Raw genomic sequence first — 22,800 nt, 5'->3', positions numbered from 1 at the left:
AGAAGGTGAGAACAACACCCAGGGGCCAGGGGGGAGTTAGGGCCACGAAACATACCCCATAACCAAACCCAAACCTATAATATGGAGGCCATACATTACCACCAGGGTCTGGTCACTTTGGGGGGCGTGTCCAGCAACCCCTGCATACCGTCCGCAACAACAGAAGTGGACGTGTATGGTGCGTACCACACAAACCGCTACAGCACCATTACAACAGTGGCCCAGACCGTACCCACGCATGAATGCGTGGCTACGGTGCGTACCACACGTACCCCTACGCCACCATGACAACTCAGGTACGGACCGTACCCACGCATGAATGCGTGGGTATGGTGCATACCACACGTACCCCTACGGCACCATGACAACCCAGGTACGGACCGTACCCACGCATGAATGCGTGGGTACGGTGCGTACCACACGTACCCCTACGGCACCATGACAACTCAGGTACGGACCATACCCACGCATGAATGCATGGGTACGGTCCGTACCACACGTACCCTGTTACGGCAGCAGTAAATTTGAGATAGGATGCGTACACACGCCAGGAATGTGGGCCTTTAGGGACTGGCCCAGCATGTTACCTTCATATTGGTGTGTGTGTAGGTCCAGGCCAGCAGTGTACAGCCCCAAGGGGGTGCGTGGGTGGGTGCATATGACTCCCAGCAGTGTCCAGACATATGAGGGGTGGGTCCAGAGGACTCCCAGCAGTGGACAGACATATGAGGGGAGGTGCATATCACTACCAGCAGTGGACAGATATATGAGGGGTGGGTGTATATCACTACCAGCAGCGTCTAGACATATGAGGGGTGGGTGCATATCACTACCAGCAGCGTCCAGAAATATGAGGGGTGGGTGCAGAGGACTCCCAGCAGTGGACAGACATATGAGGGGTGGCTGCATATCACTACCAGCAGCGTCCAGGCATATGAGGGGTGGATGCATATCACTACCAGCAGTGTCTAGACATATGAGGGGTGGGTGCATATCACTACCAGCAGTGTCCAGACATATGGGGAGTGGGTGCATATCACTACCAGCAGCGTTCAGACATATGAGGGGTGGGTGCATAGCACTACCAGCAGTGTCAAGACATATGAGGGGTGGGTGCAGAGGACTCCCAGCAGTGGACAGACATATGAGGGGTGGGTGCATATCACTACCAGCAGTGTCCAGACATATGAGGGGTGGGTGCATATCACTACCAGCAGCGTCCAGACATATGAGGGGTGGGTGCATACCACTACCAGCAGTGTCCAGACATATGAGGGGTGGGTGCAGAGGACTCCCAGCAGTGGACAGACATATGCGGGGTGGGTGCATATCACTACCAGCAGCATCCAGACATATTATGGGTGGGTGCATATCACTACCAGCAGCGTCCAGACATATGAGGGGTGGGTGCAGGGGACTCCCAGCAGTGGACAGATATATGAGGGGTGGGTGCATATCACTACCAGCAGCGTCCAGACATATGAGGGGTGGGTGCATATCACTACCAGCAGTGTCCAGACATATGAGGGGTGGGTGCATATCACTACAAGCAGTGTCCAGACATATGAGGGGTGGGTGCAGAGGACTCCCAGCAGTGGACAGACATATGAGGGGTGGGTGCAGAGGACTCCCAGCAGTGGACAGACATATGAGGGGTGGGTGCAGAGGACTCCCAGCAGTGGACAGACATATGAGGGGTGGGTGCAGAGGACTCCCAGCAGTGGACAGACATATGAGGGGTGGGTGCATATCACTACCAGCAGTGTCCAGACATATGAGGGGTGGGTGCATATCACTACCAGCAGCGTCCAGACATATGAGGGGTGGGTGCATACCACTACCAGCAGTGTCCAGACATATGAGGGGTGGGTGCAGAGGACTCCCAGCAGTGGACAGACATATGCGGGGTGGGTGCATATCACTACCAGCAGCATCCAGACATATTATGGGTGGGTGCATATCACTACCAGCAGCGTCCAGACATATGAGGGGTGGGTGCAGGGGACTCCCAGCAGTGGACAGATATATGAGGGGTGGGTGCATATCACTACCAGCAGCGTCCAGACATATGAGGGGTGGGTGCATATCACTACCAGCAGTGTCCAGACATATGAGGGGTGGGTGCATATCACTACCAGCAGTGTCCAGACATATGAGGGGTGGGTGCAGAGGACTCCCAGCAGTGGACAGACATATGAGGGGTGGGTGCAGAGGACTCCCAGCAGTGGACAGACATATGAGGGGTGGGTGCAGAGGACTCCCAGCAGTGGACAGACATATGAGGGGTGGGTGTATAGCACTACCAGCAGCATCCAGAAATATGAGGGATGGGTGCAGAGGACTCCCAGCAGTGGACAGACATATGAGGGGTGGGTGCATATAACTACCAGCAGCATCCAGACATATGAGGGGTGGGTGCATATCACTACCAGCAGTGTCCAGACATATGAGGGGTGGGTGCATATCACTACCAGCAGTGTCCAGACATATGAGGGGTGGGTGCAGAGGACTCCCAGCAGTGTCCAGACATATGAGGGGTGGGTGCATATCACTACCAGCAGCGTCCAGACATATGAGGGGTGGGTGCAGAGGACTCCCAGCAGTGGACAGACATATGAGGGGTGGGTGCATATCACTACCAGCAGCGTCCAGACATATGAGGGGTGTGTGCATATCACTACCAGCAGCGTCCAGACATATGAGGGGTGGGTGCAGAGGACTCCCAGCAGTGGACAGACATATGAGGGGTGGGTGCATATCACTTCCAGCAGCGTCCAGACATATGAGGGGTGGGTGCAGAGGACTCCCAGCAGTGGACAGACATATGAGGGGTGGGTGCAGAGGTCTCCCAGCAGTGTCCCACTCCCAGGAGGATGGATGTCTTACACACACTGCATGACACACCACATGTGGGTGTGAGGACATATAACACATGCATACCCACCCATGGCAGATGCAGCACAATACACACCCAGATTTCATGCCAACAGACTGTATAGTCATGTAACTGCATACAAAACTAAGATAGCCAAAGGGAACACACACTGTCACGCACATCCCAGGACTGATAGGAATGTCCAGGTGCTGGTCTAGCCACCAAGATGTTGTCTCTCATGGAAGGACTAGGGTTCAATTCCACCAGATACAATGCCCACAATTGTGAGTCAGGTGCCCAAATATCCTGCATAACAAGTACCATTTGTGTGGTAGGCTGTGATTACACACATGCATAGTGCTGAAAAGGGACAATTTGGCCCTGAAGGCATTCCTTCATACCCAATACACAAGTACGGTGACTAGCAAGGATGGCACAGACGATTCAGCAGGAGACATAGGTGAGCAGGCATGGCCATTGTTGAAGGGATCCGTCACCAACAGAGGAAATGTTGACACAGGTCAGCACAACAATTGTGCAACTGTTTGCATGTAAGATGTCATGTGCCACAGTGGAAGGAACACTCCTTGGGACAATGTATCCAAAGAAAAGGAACACACACTACCAATGATTCTTTGCAGAGACATTGTGATGTCACACAGATACCATGGTCCACCTCATGACCATCATACAAAAACATTTCTCAGAACCCTAACACATTACCAGAACAACAACTCCAGGAGCCCCATCACCAACATCAAGTACCTGAAATGCTTTATTCAGCACACAAAAATAATAAATTAAGAAGACACTATCTACAAAGGCCAATGGCCATTCCTTTGTTATAGTCCAAGGGTGGACGTAGGGGACTGTGTCCAGCCCTACCTTGCCTGCACAAAGTAACCTTAAGGTTTGTCGGCCGGGGGTATCATCTGTGGCAGGACCAGGCACTGCAGGGACAGGAGGGGGTTGGGTAGGTGTGGTGGGTGCAGGGCTGGATGTCTCCACCACAGGGGGTGGGGCAGCACCAAAGGTGGAGGTGAGCTCGGCACTGCACACTGCTGCCAGGGCATCCAGAGTAACCCCTGCACCTGAAGAGACCCCAGGGCCAACGGAGGGGGGGGGCGAGGGATGGGGTGCAGCGCTCATGGGGGAGGGGGTGGACATGGGGGGGGACTCAACTCCCCTGCCCCGGGACTTCCTCGCCCGCTTGTGGGGTGGTGTCACAGTGGGGGTGAGGGCCAGCCCACCCATGTAGAGCTCTTTGGGTGACAGCTTGGCAGGGGAGCTAAGGGGAGTGGTTTTGGTGGGACTGGGTTGTGAGGACTGCAGACTCTGACTGTGGCTGCGTGTCTGTCGTTTGCCCCCAGACCCTGTGGGTGTGCCTACATCCCCCTGAGTGTGCATGCCAGGAGGTGTGCGCAGTGCCTTACTTGGGGGTGTGCTGGATGTGTCTGTTGGGGTGCGTGCCCGTGACTGTCTGTGTGTTGGGCAGGCATGGAAGAGGGCAGTGTGGATGGGTCCGGGGTGGGGGGGGACGGAGCGCCGCAGGAGAGAAACTGCTTCCGTCAGTGAAGAGTCCATGGACCGCAGAATCCTGCGTTGCTCAGACATCATTGATGACATGCCCTCCACGAACGACACCAACTGTGTGAGCAGTTTAGTGTGTCCATGGAGGACATGCAGCACTGATGCCTGACCAACCTGCAACTGGCGCAGTGTGTCCACAGACTCTTCAGTGAGGGCAGCAGGGGTGACAGGGGCAGGGGGTGTGGTGCCTGGTCCGAAGGAGACACGGTGGGACCCTGCACGGACAGAAGGGACAGGAGCAACTGGGAGGGCGGAGATGTCAATGGAGGAGGCGGGTACAGATGGTGGGATGCTGCCAGTTGTTGGGGCATCCTCCGCCTCCTCAGGGAGTTCAGCCTCGGACCTGTCAGCGTCATAGATGCTCTCACCTCCAGACAGGTCCTCCGACTGACTCCCCTCGCCCTCCGTGCCACTGGCTCCTGCTGACTCCACAGCACTGGCGGCACTGTCGCTGGGTCCCTCCTCAAGGTCCATGCAGGTGTCTCCCTCGCTTGCGGATGATGATGCTGTGGGCAAGGAGAAGAAACCAAAATGCATCAGTCACCTGAATACATCTGACACATGAGCACAAGAACAATTGGTCACAGTGCATATCAGGCAATGCATCATGAGTAACAGCTAGCTTACTCCGCACATATGTAAGCCCTGTACTGCCCAGTTGTTAGACCCACCATGCCACAGGAAAATACAGTCACAAAAGGCCACAACTTGAATGAGAAATACTCTGAGAAGCTAGTGTCTGTGAACCAGTGAGCACAGCAATACAATGAAGGCATGACACCTCTTGTTTAGCCTGAAAGAAACAGTAGTGATGCACTCAAGGTAAATTAACACAACTCAATACTCAAGGTGTCACCACACTCAGAGACCTGTAAGTCCTTTGGAACACAAAACAAACAAATGTTGCTACCTTGGGACTCACAATACTTTACACAATCTACATGTTTTGAATGTGCCAATTGGCCATTTCGTGAAAAGAACACTCATGTGGGTGCATGCAATATGTTGCACAAGGCAGTGCAAACAAAAGTACATGTACACTGTCATTGAAGAAGCTGGCATCTTTTCTGAGAAGCCCCTGTTAGAAATAAATGGTGTTGCAGAAAGTACATATACATGGGCCCACGGAGGTCCTGATGTCTTGAGGCTCGTTAGTGTGTATCACCAACAACAAAGGAGTCTCACAAAATCAAGACCACTGTGGGAACATGTATATGGAGAATCTGCAACGCCATTTAATTTGAACAGTGGCTTATTTGAATAGGTGCCAGTGTGTTCCATGAAAGTTGAAATGTCGTTTGGTGTGCGCTTCCTTGTTAGACTTCTTTTCATGCAGGCATATCAGTGTACTTAACACAAATCATCCAATTTCCACATTTAAAACATGAACAACTGTTGACAAGTGCTGTGAGTGCCAAGGTACAATTTTGTAAGAGTAACAACTTTAATTACGTCAGTTGTCACCAGGCCATCCGTCACCTGATTACACAGTTGGCTACACATATGACCTACTGCCTGTCATCTGGAGGGGCACACATGTCCACACCCAGGACAATGCATAAGCTAATGGGCCTGCAATTGGCTGCTATAAAGCCCAGCTGTACTGTGGGGACACCCTCATGGCAAGCCAGAATGGACACACAGATGTCAGCACACAAAGTCCAAAATGCGGTGCATCTGAACCACACACAGGTGCCAAAAATGTATGATCAGGCTTCATGTTGGTAAAAAAATGACACAGGCTGCAAAGCACGAACATTGAGCACTGGCCACCATCACAGGGGCACTGCACAGTGTATTTTCGTACAGGCAATTCTCGCACACAAGTCAGACCTGGCAATGAAAAATCAGGGTTGCACATGTATGCCTCTCCCGCAACCCCCCCCCCCCCAATTCCTGAGTCAATGTGAATGATACATATCAAGAACTGACACCTCTTATTCTGGGTTACAACAACTGTGCTTGAAAAATAGCTTCATTTACACAACATCACCTCGTGGGGCTGCAAACACATATTTGTAACAAACAACCATCAACAGATTGTTGTGAATAGCCACACAGGCACTGCCCAGTGTGAGTATGCACAAGCAAAATGGTGTATCCCTGTCCAGTGGACACAGGTAGCACACATTAGCAAAATACAAACTAGGCCATGGAACAATGCCACAGAGGCAGACCTATGCAGAACACACAGAGAAAGTGCACAGTGTTGGATGACACACATGATTAGGAGGCCAGGGTGTCTCAGGGGACTGCAGTGGGCACACTGCTCCGTGGTCCTGGAATGAGCTGACTGTACCATCATCAACCATCATGGCACTATGCATATCTCACACTTATGCACATCATGTCTGAGGCCACAACATTGATCATGCATGCTGCAAGGGTGTCCAGTTGAAAGCTCACACTCCTATGTTGAGAGTCAGCATCAGTGACAACAACTATGGACCCCCAACATAGTGAACAGGTCATGGCACAGGCAAGGTACCAACACAAGTCACAGACCACCCTCCCACATGATGCAGAAAGCAATGTGCACTTAGATTTACTGGCACCCTAGATAACCATGTGCAAATGTGATTACACACAGACCAGGGGACACATGTCAAGGAGGGGAAGGGATGAACAAGAGCAACAGGTGACATTGGGGAACAGAAAATGCACTGTACATGTCAACTCTGGGAGTGTATCCAGGCTACAGAGTGCTTACAAAAGCTTGCGACACATAACGACAAACAGCCATGTACCTACCCCCTCCTTGCTGCAGTCTCTCCTGTAACTGCCTATTGAGGTCTGGGAAGACCACCGCCAGGACACATCTCATCTGGGGGGTCAGCCATCGGCGTCCGCCATGGGGGCGAGGAGGGTCCAGCACCGGATGTCCTGCCACCTCTTGCGGACCTGTGGCAGCCAGTGACTACGCTCCCCCTCAGATCTCACGGCCCTGACGATGTGGTTCCAAATCACCCCCTTCTCGTAGGCAGTTACCTGTCAGGATGGCAAAGTGACACACCATCAATATACCTGCTCCATGTCCCCGAGACACACATTTGAACCTCTTAGAAATGTTGAACAGGGCATAGGATGCAGACAGGAATTACATCATACACAATAAAAAATTGGCCTGTGTGCAAGCCCCAATGCACTACATGGCATTGAAAGTCAACCGGTTGGCATGAGGGTTGCGACACACTCACTGATCATGCCACACACGGTGCAGCACATGCAACAGCAGGCTGATGGCCAGCATGTGCCAAGCAGTCACATGTCCCACTCCACTGACGCACCCTCAGCATACTAGACAGACACACACAAGCACAGATCACTCACCTGTCATTGACAACAGCAGATACCACCCTCACTCTGCACATGTGCCACTTGCCTGTGGGGTGTCACAGGTGTCATGCTAGCTATGCAAGTCAGACACACAACACGGCCTACTTGTCACATCAGATGGGTAGATATGTTGCCACCTCCATGCAGGTGTGGCGCAACACTTCACATAGACACTCACTCACATGTAAAGGAAGATTCACACACATCAATGTCCATGAGGTCGTACACATCATTTGGACACTCACACCACAGGTCCACTCAACTCATACACATGTGTGGGTACAGTCACCTGTCACACCGGGGGGAGCACTGAATCACCTCAGTACAATAGGAAAAAAAGCCACCAAGGATTTCACAGGCTGCATGTGTCATGCACTATACAGTAAAAGTCACTGTAAGCACTATGCAGGTGAGGTGAGCACACAGGGACTACATCAGGCTCTGCATGAGAGACATCAGCATGTCCCCCACCCTGGGACCCACTCTAAACAACATATCATGTCTGTCCCACCTGGACACAATATTGACAGTCACACAACAGGTGCCTAGGCAAAGGTAGTGGACTCAGCACTCACCTGCTTCCCTGGTCTCCCATACAGCTTGGTGTACTGTGGGAGGAGGGCGTCCAGCAAGGCCTGATTCTCCTCCTGGGTGAATGGCTGGGCCCTCTCCACAGTACACGACATGGTCGAGAGGAAGAAGAGACAGCAGCAATGTTGTCGACTGGAAAGTTGTGCATGCAAGTGCCCCCTCTCATGGGTTCTGGCTTCCTTATATCTGTCTTGCTGAGGGGCATTCATTTAGAGGAGTACATAGTGATTGGTCAGACTCATTAGCATCCTACGTTTACTCCAATCCCTTTAAACATACACCAATGACTTTAAACATACACCAATGACAGCAGTCGCATCGTTCAAATTTTGAGCACCATGTCAAGTCAACAACCACTTTGCAACATTGTATTTTGTGGCCAACTGACTGTTCCAGGACACCTGATCGACACTTTCCAACTGAAAACTCTGTCTCCATGACAACCAGCATGCATTTAGGGCCTAATACTTGTCCCTTATGTGTCCCCTATGTAATTTTGAAATCCACACACAGGTACGGTGCGTTTCACACGTACCCCTACGGCACAAGTACAATGGTGAAACGAAGCGTACACACGCGATGATAGCGGGTGTACGGTGCGTTTCACACGTACCCCTACGGCACAAGTACAATGGTGAAACGAAGCGTACACACGCGATGATAGCGGGTGTACGGTGCATTTCACACATACCCCTACGGCACAAGTAGAGTGGTGAAACGAAGCGTACACACGCGATGATAGCGGGTGTACGGTGCGTTTCACACATACCCCTACGGCACCAGTTGTACAGTGCGTTTGACAGGTACGTGTACTACTAGTGTGTACAGGTACGTGTACTACCTTAGTACATGTACGTGTATGCACTTGTAGTACACGTACCCGTACGTGTACTACTAGTGCGTACAGGTACGTGTACTACTTTAGTACATGTACGTGTACGCACTGGTAGTACACGTACCCATTCGCACTAGTAGTACACGTACCCGTATGTGTAATACTAGTGCATACAGGTACGTGTACTACCTTAGTACACGTACGTGTACGCACTAGAGTACACGTACGTGTACGCACTAGTAGTACACATACCCATACGTGTACTACTAGTGCGTACAGGTACGTGTACTGAGGTAGTACATGTGCGTGTACGCGCTAGTAGTACACGTACCCGTAGGCACTAATTGTACACGTACCCGTATGTGTACTAAGGTAGTACACATACCTGTACGCACTAGTAGTACACGTACTCGTATGTGTACTACTAGTGCGTACACGTACGTGTACTACCTTAGTACACGTACGTGTACGCACTGGTAGTACACGTACCCGTACGCACTAGTAGTACACGTACCCGTATGTGTACTAAGGTAGTACACGTACCTGTACGCACTAGTAGTACACATACCTGTACATGTACTACCAGTGCATACGGGTACGTGTACTCACTAGTAGTATATGTGCGGTGCATGCACTAGTAGTACAGTGCGTACCCGTACTTTTACTCATTTCACACGCTTACAATGGTAATACAGGCGTACACATGACAGGAATGGAGGGCTACGAGTCGCACATGGATGTCCATCAAGTACTTGTCTTTGCATACTTACATGTGCAGGCCCTAGGTGTGTTAGCCAGTGATATTGCACAGGTCATCTCATCTAGTTCCACAATTGATGTGTGATGACCTGTGGACACATGTCATGTGTGATGGGGCACTATGTGGCACACATCACCTTGACACTTGCCACATGTGTGTCTGTAGTCCAACTGTGTCATGCACAGCAGCAGTGGGATGGCACAGTAATCAACACCCGCACCTGTCTCCTGATGCCAGGGACAGGGACACTCTCTCAACTGACAGGTCTCGATCACCGTGCCCCTTTGGGACTATGTCAGGTGTGTGTCATGTGTTCCCATGAGCTTGATGTCAGTGTCCTGTCAACTGCATCTGCTGTTGGTGCATCCAACAGGGGTCTGTGTGGAGATGGGCATAGAACACGTTTACGCACACCATGCCACATGTGGATTCCCACGGCTGTAGGGTCTGTGTGCATCGTGCATCATATTTTCCCAGTCAGACATGTGTGCGTTGTCTCAATGGCTGTGATTTTTAGTTGTCACGTGTACCCCTTAATCGCAATGTGTTTGATATGTACATTTGACATTCCATGCAACCTGTTTGTGTGCCTTGCAGTCAGCTGTCTGGATGAGATGACATCATTCCAATGCAGCTATGTGGATGTGTGTCACTCTGGTGATATCTCTGGCTGTTCACTCAGACTGGCCCCCAGCTCATTTCAGGGCATGTCATGTAGACTTGACAATAAACAGGTGAATCTGGCTTTTTGTAGAAGTGCCAGCAAGCGTGCATATGTGTCCTGGATGTATTGCACACACCCAACTCCATAGTTACCTGATGTGTATTAGCAGTGTAGCATGTGCTATGTTCATTGACATTGATGTTGGCCGACTCTCAATCTTCATTCATCCAAACAATGTCTTGCAAGGCACCACCTGTCCCAAGACTAATGCCAGACTTGGGTGCCATGAGGGAACATGCCTGCGTCCGACGTTACAGATTCACTCAACAGTTGATTGAGGACTTGACCGACAGGCTGGCACCACACCCCCAACCGCAACACAGGTATCCTACTGCACTGACCCCTAAGATGAAGGTGATGGCAGCCCTACATTTTTTTGCCACAGGTACGTTTCAATTCACCATAGCTGATGTTGGTGGCATGTCACAGACGATGTTCAGCCGTGTCCTGCGTGATGTTTTAGCAGCCATGTTGGAGCACCTTGATGAATTCATCACATTTCCTACTCCTGAGGAGTTGACAGATGTCAAGGGTGATTTATATGCCCTAGGAGGGATGCCCCATGTCATTGGGTCCATTGATGGTACACATGTGGCTTTGGTACCACCACAGGCACAGGAACAAGTCTATCGTTATAGGAAACATTATCACTCGATAAATGCCCTTGTGGTGTGTCTTGCTAACATGCTGATTTCCCATGTCTGTTTTCCTGGATCAGCACACGATGCATACATCATGAGGTGTAGCAGGGTGCCACAAATGATGCTGCGGCTGCACAACGAATGAGCATGTCTTGTTGGTGGGTATACTCTGTTTGTCCTGTGTGTTGCGGTATCTTTGGCTCTTACGGCATCTCCTGACCCTGTTTTTTACATGATGATTCCATGTAGGGGACTCTGGATTTCCCAACATGCCATGGTTAATGACACCTCTCCACAACCTAAGAACAGCTGCAGATCACAGGTACAACGATGCACACGGGCAGACCAGGCGAGTGATTGAGAGGACGTTTGGCCTCCTGAAGAGCCGATTCTGGTGCCTGAACAAGACAGGCAGGTCCCTCCCTTATGCCCCGGAGAAGGTCTGCCGAATCTTCCTCGTGTGCTGCATGCTGCACAACATGGCAGTTGAGAAGGCAATGCCACTCATCCTGGATCCGGATGAGCAGGAACATCCACCCGTGGAGGATCAAGGGCTTGCTCACGAGGCTAGTGAGGAGGAGGAGGAGGAGGATATCCGGAGTCCGCTCATACGCAACTTCTTCTCATAATGGTGAGTCACTGGGTATGAGTGTGAAAGCTTGTAGCATTGAGTGGCATGTGTTGCAATGTGTGTGTCCAGCTGACTGACTGCAAAGTGACTTGGATGTGTGTTCTGATGTGTCACTAGAGTGATGATGTCATGCCACACAGTTTTGCGGAGAGACATTCTTAGAAATTTGCATGTATCAAACATTGTTCATGTTTGGTAAATGTCCATGTGTGCGGTGAGAATTGTTTTAGGTGACTTCTTGTGTGTCTGTCATTCCTAGGTATTTAGCGCCGGTTGTCTGCTCGTGTCATCGTTGTCCTCCTGCTATTCCTCATGAGGATTGCAACGGGTGCTGAATCAGCGTTCCATGCACGGACAAGTGGAAAGGTCAGTCTTGGTAAGGTTTGCAGCAAGGATTTTTTGTGGTGGTACGGGTTTGGAATGTGTGGGGACTGGTTCTGTGCATGTTGTGGTACCATGCATACATGTCTTCTCACCATGGAGCATATAACATGTAGCATCACTCCCATGACATGATAGTCACCCTTCTTGACAGTCATCTGTAGGGGAGTGTGGCGTCTGATGAAGGCATCAATGTGTGTAAACCTTGCCTCTGAAACATTGCAGATGCTCCGGGTGGACATAGTGGTGGACATCACAACAACAGGCTCCATGGGGAATTGCAGCCTCTCCGTGTTCAGCAGGATGTGTTTGGCTTATCCCCTTAACTTGTGTGCCAGTTCATTGGGATTGACATCATCCATGTTATGAAGGGGGTGTCCAGCGTATGTCCCACATGTTCTGTCAACTGTGAGTCTGTTAATATGGATGCATATCCCTTTGTGTGTGTATGTGGAATAAAGGTGTTCAGCACAATCCAAAGTGCCTCATCTCTGTCACTGCAGCTCTCTTGACAGTTTGCATGCATCATCTATGGCATCATTGTCGAAGATTGAGCATCTGTGTTGATGTGTACTTTGGCAACATGCATGCAGTGTTTTATGGCTAATGATCTCTATTGTGCATGAAGTACCTTGTTGGGTATGTATTTGTGCAGCTTGCTCCCCACAACGGGACGTGAACGCCTGCTGATCGTGTGTGTCCTTTGCGCATCTCCACATTTTGTTTCCTGATCCAGTGGCTGTAATTTATGGTGATTGTTCATACATTTTCTCGTAGTGACCCATGAGTGACCTGACACTCCTTCCTTTACATACACCTGTTGCTCTGTGCCTTTCAGACCTTGTCTGTGTGTGCTACTTTTTACCTAATTACTAACCCCTTCCGCTTGCTGCTGCCTCACCTGCGGCACTGCCCCACCGAGTGCCCTGATTCTGCAACCCCCACGCCTCTGAAATGCTCTGCCCTTCCCCCTCCACCCATTCTAAATGCAGGCAGCAGCTTTTCTGTGCCACTGTAGCCCCAGTGCCGTGCCAAAGGCAGGTACGTATGCGCCTGCAACATGCACAGTGCACGACCTTCTAGTCTTTGCATGACCCACGTCACACAACAGGCTCATGCTGCAGCCACTCTCGAAGCAATGTCATCGTGACAATCATCCTCCTGCTATCAGGCAACCCCTAAGCACACACACGACACCTACGCATGCTGAGTGTGCTACTCCAACTGCCTACACAGCGCTGCCCAGCCTACAAGACCCTGTCAGAACAACCAGGTAATGTTCCTCCTACTCCACACTCGCTCCGTCCACCAGCACGCCATTGGACTCTGTTACCTCCTCAACACCACAGACCCACACATCACCTTCATGACAGTAACCTGGACAAAACCATCCTCAGCACATGACGTCTTCATTGCCATCTCACACGGATACAAGACCACCCCCAGGGACGGCAACACCAGTCCCGGGGGATGAATTGCTATTTATTCACAAGTACACCCTCAGAGTCACAAATCCGGGTTTTCAGCAACTCCATGGCAACCCTCAGTGTAACACTCCTCTACAGATCTGCAGGACTACATCCACTATTCCGCTAAGCCATCAACACGTACATCTGCATGCACGCCCTAACCTCCACGGGCTACATGTGGCTGTGTGCCAGTAACTTCTTGCTGGAGGGGAAAACACCACCATCCATCACTGGTCCATCAACATTTGACTCCACGTCTCCGACAAGCAACACACTGCCCCACACCCCTCTCCCGATCCCCCAAAGATGCTTGATGTAAGTCACCACAGACAAGCTGTGTGGGACACTCAAAACAACACCCCGCCACACCCTGCAACCTCACGCACTGGATCAGCAACTGATCCAACAATCTTGCCACATTGATGGACTTTCCTGTGAAGCACAACAACTGTTCATGCACCTGGGATAAAGCAGACCTACAGGACTCCTACTGACTTAGCCGGACTCTTGTGCAAACCTTGCAACACAAAGAGCCATAATTTGCCTTACAGCCCTGGAAAACACCACACACAGCCATCACCATATCATCAGCAAGGCCAAGTAGAGATCCTTCAGATAGTGCCGAGATACCCAAACACACGACATCAAGGGGCTCATCAGCATTGTGAGTGAACTGACAGCAGATCTCCATCCAAGACACTCCAGACTTGCAAGGCAGATCACATCCCTTGCAACTTTGTACCACTGCCAGCTCATGGGCATACACGACAGCCTTGGCACACAGACGCAGATAGCACTATTATCTGCAGGACAAACCCCCATCAGGTTATGGTATTCCATCAGCAGCAATGATACAACCTGGCTCATTGCAACATACACTCTGGCTCTCCATCAGGCCCCTTCCCACACAACATCTAAACCACATCATTCCACATCCTTGAAGCCCACGTCCAGCGCGTCCTGAATGTCTCCTTTGAGTTTGCCACATTCCATGGGTGCAGGAGGCATGCAGAGACCCAGGCCCTTCTTAGACAACGGACAGCAGTACCGCAGGATCTCCTGATACAGCACCCTGCTTCCCTACCCAGGAAATGTCATCAGGAAGACACTCAACAAGCAAATGACAATTTTCCTCCATGCAACCTTCTCCAGGCAATCGGCACCAGACCATCTTCCACAGTAATAACACCACTGCAACCGTCAGCATTGCCACCACCAACAACAACTTTGCCATGCTCAACAATGGTGAGGCCACCACCCTTGACCTCTCAATGGCATTCTACACCATGTGCTACCACACTGTCAGCTCACACATCTCCAACACTGGTATCCAGAGAAGGGCCCAGAGTTAAATCAGAAAGTCGCTCAAGAGCAAGGCCCAGGGAGTCTGCCTCCACTCTGCAACATGTAGTACACTGGGGTCATCAGGCCCATGCCCAGGGCTCTTCTCTCAGCGTGACGATCATCAATGTCTCCATGACCCCCCTCTCAACCATCACATGCGCATACAACCTCATCATCATCTCGTATGCCATTGACACCCAGATGCTCCTCCAACTCACCAAAGACCCAGCCATTGCCAGATCAAAACTTCAAGAAGGCATGAGATCCGTTGAGGAATGGCTGAACATCAGCCACCTGAGGCTGGACTTGGACAGGACAGTAGTCATCATCTGAGGATTGACCCCTTACAGCTGGCTCAACTCCTTGTGTCCCACTGGTCTGTGCACCGCACCAGCCCCCAGTGGCCACGCACGCACGCTGGTGTGGTCATCATGGACCCATCGCTGACAATTACCATGCAACTCACCACCATCTGTACCTCATGCTGCAACACCCCCCACATGCTGCAAATGACCCACAGATGGATCCACTCCAAGGCAAGACAGACCCTCCCCCTGGTCCACGACACCAGCCGGCTCAACTACAGCACCAGCCTCTACGGAGAACAACAGCAAAACTGCAGGAGAAGTTGTCCACATCCTGGGTGCTTCCGCACACCTCATCTGCAACACCCCCCACCCCAGCCCCATCACCGTCCACCTGAGATAGGTACAATGGCTCACTGTGTTCTGCAGGATCACCTTCAGACTCCTGAACCACACTCAGGAGGCAGTCCACAACCCCAGACCCAACACCGACCTTGGACGTCTGTCATCCAACACCCCGTTGGCCCAACTCCATGCAGCCCACCTTGCCCTGGCCACCATTCATCACATCCACATAAAAACTGCATGCAGGAGATAGTTCTCCCACCTCGCCAAACAGACCTGGGACTCCCTCCCCGGGCACATCAACATGACCCATGACCTCTACACCTTCATGATACTCAAATTGGTCTGTCTGAGCAGTTTTGCAAGCACCCCCTCAGCATCTTGAGGCCATCACGTGTGAGTATTGGGCTCCATGTGTGTATTCTGTGATACATTGTGACCCATTTGTGTCCTCGACCGGACTCAGATCCAAGTGTGGGGATGGCTGGAGTTTGTTCCACACTCAGGCATACTTCGACATATCCCCACACGTATGTTGTGTAATCATGCTAAATGACTGCAACATAAAATTTCATGTCTTAATTCTTTATTTATAGCTCTGGGGCGTGATTTGTCCACACAAAAAGGTGCTATGCAGGGACCATAGAATCTAAAGTTCACAGGGGGAGATGGGATCCTTGGCATTTGAAGTCATCAGAGTCCAGACCACAGTGTTTGGCATTATTGGTCAGACTGTGACCAGCAAGTCCATGTGGCAGTTGATGTCAGTCAATGAGGTGATGCTGTCGCACATGAAGGCCAGGTGCCAGGCCTGGTGACCTGGGAGATGTGGATGGGCCGCTGCCTCTCATGATCTTTTCCGTGGATGACCCACCTTCCTCACGGGACCCTCAGATGCAGGCCTAGACGATGCTTGGGACGCTCCGTCGGACGAATCCTCCTCCTCCTCCCTCCCTGTGGCTGGTGGGGGTCTTCGTCTGGTGGCACAGAGAGGGTTGGCCATGTTGTCGGCGATCCGACGGAGTGAATGGCTTATGTCCCTTTGCACCGCCAGGAGCTCAGCCAGTCTTGCCTCCATCCGTCTTTGGTGTTCTTGTTGACTGGTGTGTTACTCGGCCTGCTGGTTCTTGATCTCTGTGAGGGTCACCACTACCTGGCTGAACTCCCTGGTGTCACGCCGGTATGCCTCCATGATGTTGTGTATGTGTGACATACCGGTCCCTTCAGCTGGCTGGTCAGGTTCTCGCCTCCGCCGTCCTCCACTCCCACCACCTCTGCCCACACGAGCCTGGCCTGCCGTTGTGGGCACATTGGGTCTACGGAACCCCTGAGGGATGGCAGTGTCGGTGTTGTCTGCCTCCTCCTGGGTGCCCGCCGCACCTTGTCCCTCCTGGTCAGACTGGCTCAGTTGTTCACTGAGGGCAGGGCTCCTCGGTGTCTCCTGGGATGTGGCAGGAATGGGAGTGGTGGTTGGCACAGATGGTCCTGCACCAGGTTCTGCAGGGGCTTGGACACCAGAGGGTCCAGGTCTGTCGGGGTCATCCGCGGAGTGTTGAGAGGAGTCGCTGCTGGTGGAATCAGGTTCCTCCCGAGCCTGTGACTGTGATTCTTCCCCCCATTGTTGGGGGGATATTCCTCACGTTGCCCTGTGTGTGAGAGACAGACAATGTTAATGCTGTTTCATGCAACATGCATGTTTGATGCACATTCAAGTTGGCACTGTTCCTCCAGGTAGTTGTATGTGCCTAGCATTCTCCTCAATGTTCACTTGTGGATGGGTATGTTGCGGGGGACAGATTGATATGTTCTCCTGAGTCTTTGACATGTCGATTTGTGGCTTGGATTCTTCTTCGGTCATGTATTGGTGTTGTTGTATTGCATGTCCATTGTGACAGTGGGTACATTCATTGCCTGTCCTGGTGGTGTCTGCTTGTGTAAGGGGTGTGTGTGACAGGGCCTGATGTTGGGTGTAGTGTGATTTGGCAGTGGGGCTCCCAGGTGATGTAGCTGTCCCCCCATGGAGCATGCTGCCATGACAGTGAGTGTGAGTTCCTGTCCTAGATATCTGACCTTGTTGTCTTGGTGTTTGTGTTTGCACTGGTCACAGGAGGGCCTTGTGCTGCCTACACCCAGGCTGAGTGTGAGCTATCTTGTCAGTACTTTCCCAATCCCTGTGCATTGCGCATGGTGCATGGGTATGTAGCTGGGCCATATGGGATGAGGGAAATTGTGTTTGATTTGGAGTTCAACAATGTGTTTTGTGCCACCCACCCTCCCAGCATACCAGACATCCATTCTTGGGTTGGTGCTTCATGTAGCATGGGACGTAGCATGGCCTTGCTTTGTCAATGAGGCATACACATGTTATTGGCATTAGCGTAGTTTTTGAGTGTGGTTCTGGCCGGTGATGGCTTGAGGGTAGTTGGGTACATTTGGTGTAGTTGGGGTGTGGATGGCATTACCCCATGTTACGTAAGTTGTTTGTGTACTCACCAGGCTCTGCAACTCCTTGGAGTTCATGTACTCTCACCGGCGGAAGCATGGCCATCACCTTCTCCTCCCAGGGATGGTAATGTACTGGTCTGCGGGGTGCAACACCTACAGTGATGTTGCTCTGGGCATAGTCCTCATTCATTTTGCTCTTGACCGCCCTCCGCAGATCGTACCACCTGGCTTGGCATTCATTCCTGGTCCTTCTGATGGGTGCAACAGCATTCACCCTATCGACGATCCTCTGCCACAGGCGTGATTTTTCAGCTATGATGGTCTGTCTGACCAATGTTCCAAACAGCTGTGGCTCGACTCTGATGACTTCATTGACAAGGATCTCCAGCTCCTCCCTTGTGAACTTTGGATTCTTGTCTGTGGGCATGGTGTGGGGTGAGGGTGTGGATGGTTGTGGGTGTGTGGGTCTGAATGTGACGGTGTGGGTGTGAATGTGTAGAGGGGGTATGTGTGAAGGAGGTGTTGTGACGGTGTATATGTTAAGGTGGATGGGTGCAGTTGTTGGTGTGTGCTCTGTAGCTGCAGTGAGTCTGTTGCAAAGGCTCATGGTTTGTGTGTGTGGGCCCTTTTTATTGGTCCATTTGTGGGTGTGCCTCAGTTTGAATTTTTGGTGGGTGTGTCATAAGAGGTGGTTGTGAGTTTGCCCCTCTATTTGCCTGTTTGGATGTGTCCAGGTGAGTCCTTTCCACTTTTTGTGCAGTGTAGACGTGTTTTGTGGTGTTGTGCGAGTCGAATAGGCCCTCCTTGTGCTGTTTTCCAGTGTCCGTGGTTCAGTACGGTACAGGGGTACGAGTCGTACAGACACAAGGCCCCATGCATTGTGTATGTTCGGGGCGTACGCCGCCATTGCTATGTACGGTGCGTACACCGCCATCGCTATGTACGGTGTGTACACCGCCATCGCTATGTACGGTGCATAGACTGCCATCGCTATGTACGGTGCGTACACCGACATCGCTTATGTACGGTGCGTACACCGACATTGCTATGCACGGTGCGTACACCGCCATCGCTATGTACGATGCGTACACCGCCATCGCTATGTACGGTGCGTACACCGCCATCACTTATGTACGGTGCGTACACCGACATTGCTACTGTACGGTGCACACAGACTTGCATTTGTACAAGTCATTCCCCATGTACGGGATGGACGTTTTCCGTATGAATCGTAAATCGGTAAGCCGGTCCGGATCGTACTTGTACGCTCGGACTGTGTTTTTACGATTCGTACGGAAAAGTGTCCGGGTCCGTCTCGTAACACTTTTCCCGCTACGATTTGTACGGATCGGGCTGATCCGTATGTACTTTTTCCCGTACGAATCGTACTTCACGGGTCAGGAGTGACTTGTACGAATCGTACGGAAACAAATACGGATGCGAGTCATACAGCAAAAAAAAATACAGGATCGGAATCGGCCCCCAAATCTAATTAAAAAACATTCTATTATAAATAAAAAAATTAAACTATTTAAAAATCTTTGTACGTAAATTTCCCACTCCAGTCAGTGCAACTGTAGGGAAAGTGTTCGATAGCGGCGGGCTAAAAATTACTATTCCCACTCCATTGAGAGGAACAATAGGCAAAGTGTTGGATAGATGAAGGATACAAATTACTTTTCCCACTCCAGTGGGTGTAACAGTAGGGAAAGTGTTGGATAGCAGACGGGTAAAAATTACTATTCCCACTCCAATGAGTGCAACAGTAGGGAAACTATTGGATAGCGGAGGGGTAAAAATTACTATTCCCACTCCAGTCAGTGCAATAGTAAGGAAATTGTTGGATTGCAACGGGGTAAAAATTACAATTCCCACTCCAATATTTGTAACGGTAGGGAAAGTTTTGGATAGCGGAGAGGTAAAAATGATTGTTCCCACTCCAATGAGTGCAACCTTAGGGAAAGTGTTGGATAGCGGAGGGGTAAAAATTACTATTATCACTCCAATGAGTGCAACAGTTGGGAAAGTATTGGATAGTGGTGGGGTAAAATTTACTATTCCCACTTCAATCAGTGCAACAGTAGGGAAAGTGTTGGATGAGGCGGGGTAAAAATTACCATTCCCACTCCAATAATTGTAACAGTAGGGAAAGCGTTGGAAAGCGGAGAGGTAAAAATTATTATTCCCACCCCAGTGAGTGCAACAGTAGGGAAAGTGTTGGATAGTGGCGGGATCATTTAGGTGCCGATTCCGATCCTGTAAAACCCGGGTACAAATGGTCGTAAGGAGCGTTTTCTCCGTCCGACTCGTACCCGGGAAAAACACCTTACAAACGCGCAAGTACGATTCACACAGAAATACCATTTCCGGACGAGTCGTACAAAAGACCGACCGGCAAAAAAATACATACAAATCTGAATCTGGATGGCGCATACGCGACGTACGGACGGAGTCAGGCAGCGTTTTACGGACCAGCAAGTACGATTCGTACCTACGTCACTCCACACGTAGCATTTTTTACGGCAGCCGAAAACTCCCGGGAAATTGAGGACGACGCGAAGAAGGAGCACCGGTACGCGACGGACAGCAATGGACCCCAACCTACGCGTCATCCCGGCCCTCATAGCCTATGACCTCATGTTCAGAAACCGACGCAGACGCCGCAGAAGGTCAGAACAACACCCAGGGGCAAAGGGGGGTGGGGGGGCTGGGGCAGGAAACATTACCACCACCCAATTACAAATATACATATGTCCTGCACAGAAATGACCACCAGGATCTGGTCACTTGGGGAGGCGTGTCCACCAATCCCTACCTACCTCCACAACGGAAGTGGACATCGACTTGTACCCGTCACCACTACATTGGTGGTACGGCCCGTACCCACGCCCCCAGAGCATGGGTACGGGCCGTACCACGCGTACCCCTATGTCACCGCCACAATGGTGGTACGGCCTGTACCCATGCCCCCAGAGCGTGGGTACGGGCCGTACCACGCGTACCCCTACGTCACTGCCACAATGGTGGTACAGCCCATACCCACGCCCCCCAGAGTGTGGGTACGGGCTGTACCACCATTGTGGTGGTGATGTAGGGGTACGCGTGGTACGGCCCGTACCCACGCTCTGGGGGCGTGGGTACGGGCCGTACCACCATATTGGCCGTGATGTAGGGGTACGTGTGGTACGATGGCGTGGGTACTGGCCGTAACGCCATTGTGGCGGTGACGTAGGGGTACGTGTGGTACGATCCATACCCACGCTCTGGGGGCGTGGGTACGGGCCGTACCACCATTGTGGCGGTGACGTAGGTGTACGCGTGGTACGGCCAGTACCTACGCTCTGGGGGCGTGGGTACGGGCCGTACCACCATATTGGCGGTGACGTAGGGGTACGCGTGGTACGGCCCGTACCCACGCTCTGGGGGCATGGGCACGGGCCGTACGACCATTGTGGCGGTGACGTAGGGGTATGCGTGGTATGGCCTGTACCCACGCTCTGGGGCGTGGGTATGGGCCGTACCACCATTGTGGCGGTGACGTAGGGGTACGCATGGTACGGCCCGTACCCACGCCCCCCAGAGCGTGGGTACGGGCCGTACCACGCATACCCCTACGTCATCGCCACTATGGTGGTACGGCCCGTACCCACGCCCCCCAGAGCGTGGGTACGGGCTGTACCACCATTGTGGCGGTGACGTAGGGGTACACGTGGTACGGCCCATACCCACGCCCCCAGAGTGTGGGTACGGGCCGTACCACCATTGTGGCGGTGACGTAGGGGTACGCGTGGTACGGCCCGTACGTGGGTACGTGCCGTACCACCATTGTGGCGGTGATGTAGGGGTACGCGTGGTACGGCCCGTCCCCACACTCTGGGGGCGTGGGTATGGGCCGTACCACCATTGTGGCGGTGACATAGGGGTACGCGTGGTACAGCCCGTACCCACGCTCTGGGGGCGTGGGTACGGGCCGTACCACCATTGTGGCAGTGATGTAGGGGTACGCGTGGTACTGCCCGTACCCACGCCCTGGGGGGCGTGGGTACAGGCCGTACCACCATTGTGGCGGTGACGTAGGGGCACGCTGCCCAGAGCGTGGGTACGGGCTGTACCACTCGTACCCCTACAGCCCCATTACATGATGGATACAAGGCGTACACACGCATGGATGTAGGTGTACGGCTTGGTGCAGCACATCAGCTGTAAATTGGGGGTGGTGTATGCCCAGGACAGCAATGTACCACAGCAAGGGCGCAAGTGGGTGGGTGGGTGGATGCAAAGGAATACCAGCAGTGGACAGGGACATGTGGGTGGGTGCAGAGGACTCCCAGCAGTGGACAGACATATATGAGTGGGTGGAGAGGACTCCCAGCAGTGGACAGAGACATGGGGGGGTGTACATCATTATCAGATGACCACAACTCCATGGGTGTATGTACGCATCCCTAACTTTGGACAATGATGATAGTGCCATAACAACACATCACTGACAGCAGTGTCCCACTCCCAGGAGGATGGATGTCTTTCC

Source organism: Triturus cristatus, chromosome 5_1 (assembly GCF_964204655.1).
Source record: "Triturus cristatus chromosome 5_1, aTriCri1.1, whole genome shotgun sequence".
In the NCBI taxonomy this organism is placed as follows: domain Eukaryota; kingdom Metazoa; phylum Chordata; class Amphibia; order Caudata; family Salamandridae; genus Triturus; species Triturus cristatus.
Note: the sequence above shows the minus strand (reverse complement) of the source record.